The following is a 3,930-nucleotide window of genomic DNA, read 5'->3' on the forward strand; positions in this document are numbered from 1 at the left end:
AGAGTGCGAAAGCACAGTCCCCCCCCCCTCCTCTACGAAGTAATCTCTAACGGGCGTGCCGCGGAGCAAGGTCAGGTAGTGCAGAATGAGGTTTTTCTACGGTGTTGCTAACCAACAGATTTCCTCATTCTATAAAAAAAAACCCTGGCAGCGGCGATCCCAGGGGCTGTGCCTCTGCACCGAGCCAATTTTGCCACGAATTATGTGCGTGCTGTGAGCAATGAGACAACACTAGTTGTTTCCACGGACATATCTGAGATGGGAGCAAATCTTGGTGTTGACACGGTGATTGACACTAGGAGAGTCTTGAGGCCAGTGGTTGACTCGGAGAGAAGGGTCAAACTCGCTGAAACCAACATCACAACGCCGTCCATGATCCAGCGAAGAGGGCGCACAGGGCACCGTGCCCCAGGGTGTTATGTTTATCCAGTGGACAGTGAAACGGAGGAGAACCCCATGTCGTGGGCATGTTGGCCCGAAGCACAGATGATCTTGGACCAGATAGGCATGACCTTTATGCAGGAGGAAGCCGCTTACAGCCAGCCACCAGGACGGTATACCCTAGTAGGAGAGGATCTACTCAGGTTCGTTAAGTTACTGGATCGAGATGACATCCCCATTTGGCTTGCTTGGCACTGGGCTGAAGCTGGCGACCGCCGACATTCAGCATTGTACAAGGGGGTTTGCACCGGAAACACGCTGTACAGCCGGTTTGGCAAGATGGAGTACAAACCCCAGTACGTCGATGACTGCTTCGAAAACCTTGAATGGGATACTCGTAAACTCTCAATCGACTTCTACCTGAATTGTAGGAGCAGTCACAGTCTCTATGACATACTGATGAGCATAGATTGGAACAACATCTGGAAGAGCACAGCATCATCCTTGTGGGACCTACACGACATAGTGAGTGGGAACCTGCGGGACCAAATCCTCACTGAGCGGTCGCTCGCATCAGGGATGGCCTTCACGCTCCGGCTTGCGATTGCCATGTTACTCTGGCTTCTCAGTTGCGTCTTATCCTATGCTCGCTCGGCGAAGTACGCATACAAGCCAATGCCATCCTCGGACTCGTTTGGGGGCGGGGTTATTCTCACATCACCAAGTGTCTTGCACTATTTGGGTGTTCCACTCGGATTCTGCGTGATCATTTTCCTAGCCATGTTCATAGTGTACCCTGTCCTGTACAAAGCTGCGGGTAACCGGAGCTACCTAGACAGCGACTTGGTGAAGTGGGTGATCATAGGATCAAGTGTGGTATGTGGCGTCCTCGCATGGGAAATGAGGCTTTTCACAAACATTCGAGAAGATATTAAGAGTGTCATGCGGCCCACAGTCAACCCCGAAGCACCAGTTCCGGATTTTGTTCCGGATGCATGGAGTGGTGGTGCCTCACAGCTGGACGCCCTCCAAGTGTTTTTCTTTGCAACAGTACTGCTGAACAAGTTTCTCTTTTGGTTTCAGGAGAATTGGATGTCAAAAATGTACGTGATGAAGCACCCAGAGATGGTCAGTACCGTGGGAGGATTTCGCCTGGATGAGATTCCTTTCAGAGCTGTACTCCCGTCCGGATTCATTATCACCACGACGGTGGGGCTTCCTAGCATCGTGATTGTTACGAACGCGCTGTTAATTAAATCAATCAATGTAGTTACAGTAGACGGAATTGGCAATCATTATGTACATGAATCATTTGTGCGTCATTGGGCTTTTGAAAATTACTATCAGCGCGCCGCATGGCATTTTCTTGTCACTTTATGTTTAGTTTATCATCCTTACTGTAGGGTACGTACAAGTAAGTAAGCAGACACGAATAATCATTAAGAAAATAAAGACCCAAAATCGATAATAATAGAGCGACCCAAAGATGCGGTCGTAAATCTTGGCGACGATGAGTCGTTGATAGTTAAGAAAATAGAATTGCGATAAGCAGACAGAGACAGTAAAAATTGCCGGGTACAGATGCAAGTGCGTCATGGCACAGTAAGACCCAGGCAGAAAATTGTAGTATATAAGACCTTTGGTAAGAAATAAAGTTAGTTCTTAGCTTCATCTCATGTGAGTCAGTCCTTGAAATCCGAAAGCACACTACCTCTTGTTAATGTTCGGTTCGCCCCAAACATTTTGGTGTCAGTCCAGAGAGGAAAAAAATGAACTCAGGAAGTGTTGAGGGTGAGGTGTTGCCGGCGCCTGAAGATCGGCAAGTGGTTATGAACTCCGGCAGTAACTCTGCCGTAAACATAAAACAAGTGAAAAAATGGTCGTAAGTCGCTGAGTCGCAGGCAAAATGAGTGTGTTCCGGAAAAGTCGTAAGTCGCTGGGCCGCAGACAAGTGAAAAAAGGTCGTAAGTCGCTGAGCCGCAGACAAAGTGAGTGTGTTCCGGAAAAGTTTTAGAAACATCGGAAAGTGAGTCTTGCGTTGACAACAGCTAAGACAAGAACATTTTTAGTGAGTGTACCGGAAGCCAAGCGTCGCGGAAAAGAAAGTCGTAAGTCGCAGAGTCGCCGACAAGTGCATTCATTGGTTTACAAAACAGTAAACGTGCTCCCGAGGATCGTGTCCTGATAGTTTTTTGGTAGCAGCGGTCTTGCACAACGACTCTGTAACAACAAGTGACCGTAAATAGAAGAAACATAATCAACATTTCTTAGTGGATTCGACTGTGGGATGATCTTAAAGAAAATGGCAAATGAAAATGTAATTAGGCTCCCAAAGTTCAATGGAATACGGAGCGAATGGCCAGAATTCAAACGAATATGTCAAGAAACGTCAAACAAATATCAATTGACACCACTACAGAGCTTCATGATATTGAACGAAGCATTGGATGGAGAAGCAGCAAAATGTGTCGCCGGAATAATGTTAGAAGCATCATATTTACCAAAAATCATGGAGAGGTTGGAAGTACATTTTGGAACAGCTGAGAATATGACTATGACTCTCGATATCTAAAAATCTATCAGAAATGACAAACTGTTGCTACTGATTACTGATGTCAAAACACGTTGCCTCGAAAATATTACGCCACAAAGCATTCTAGCCAAAACGAAAATGGTAAACCGTCGTATCCGAAGTCCGTGAAAACCATCATTATCTGCTCCTAATTGAGTGGCAAGCCTACGCGAGAGAAGCTTTGTGGGTTTTCCAAGCTTAAAACAAGAATTGTGCCGATTAGTGAATAAGCGAATTAGGGACTTAAAAAAAAGAAGATGGGCAAGACTAGCTCGAAATCGGAAGTTGTCCACAAAGCGGACCCACAGATCCTAATCGAGAACAAACAAGAATTACTTAGCAAATATCACGAATATCATGCGATGAAAATAAAAATTTTCTTAGAGCTCGTTGCTGTAAACCTCGTTATGGTCATGTACTAAATTTGGTACAAACGAGTGCAACGAAAAGTGACGAAAACAGTTCAATCAAACGCGAACTTGGACAAAGTTTAAGAAACTCAAAATAAATGCTCCTGTGACGATACCCGCAAGTGCAACATGAAACCCGCAAACGCAAACTGATTTGCGAGTAATGACGAGAACTGTATTTCCCGATGAAAAGATTACATAGCTAAGTCACGACATCTGCAGTGGAAAAATCTACGTACTGTCAGCTGAAGGGCGTTGTGGAGAGCGCCTCCGCTTGAACACATCAGTGGTATTAACGACACACAACTAACTGACTAGCACAGCGCAACTCTATCTGTCCCTCTCTATATCTCTATATACTTTAACCCTTTATAAGGCAGTGGCAACTATATTGCCATCTACTGTTTGTATTTTTTTCTGTTTTATAACAATTTATTTCGAACTTTTTTTCTTGGTCTACGCAAAATTGGGACTACTAACAACGCCTGGTATTTTTTTGGTACTAAACAAAGCTTTAACAATAATTTAGGAGCCATTTGTAGTCTCAAAAATGGCTAATTTTGACCG

General features: G+C 45.0%; 1 long non-coding RNA gene across 1 annotated transcript; it reads left to right on the top strand.

The window, feature by feature from the left end:
• The first annotated feature begins 995 nt into the window (after positions 1–995).
• LOC134287953 (uncharacterized) lies at positions 996–2,392 on the top strand. The gene is made up of 2 exons (XR_009997656.1): positions 996–2,306; positions 2,343–2,392. It is a non-coding gene; the product is annotated as an uncharacterized LOC134287953 (long non-coding RNA).
• Positions 2,393–3,930: the final 1,538 nt, after the last annotated feature.

The sequence above is a fragment of the Aedes albopictus genome, chromosome 2, assembly GCF_035046485.1.
Source record: "Aedes albopictus strain Foshan chromosome 2, AalbF5, whole genome shotgun sequence".
Classification (NCBI taxonomy): domain Eukaryota; kingdom Metazoa; phylum Arthropoda; class Insecta; order Diptera; family Culicidae; genus Aedes; species Aedes albopictus.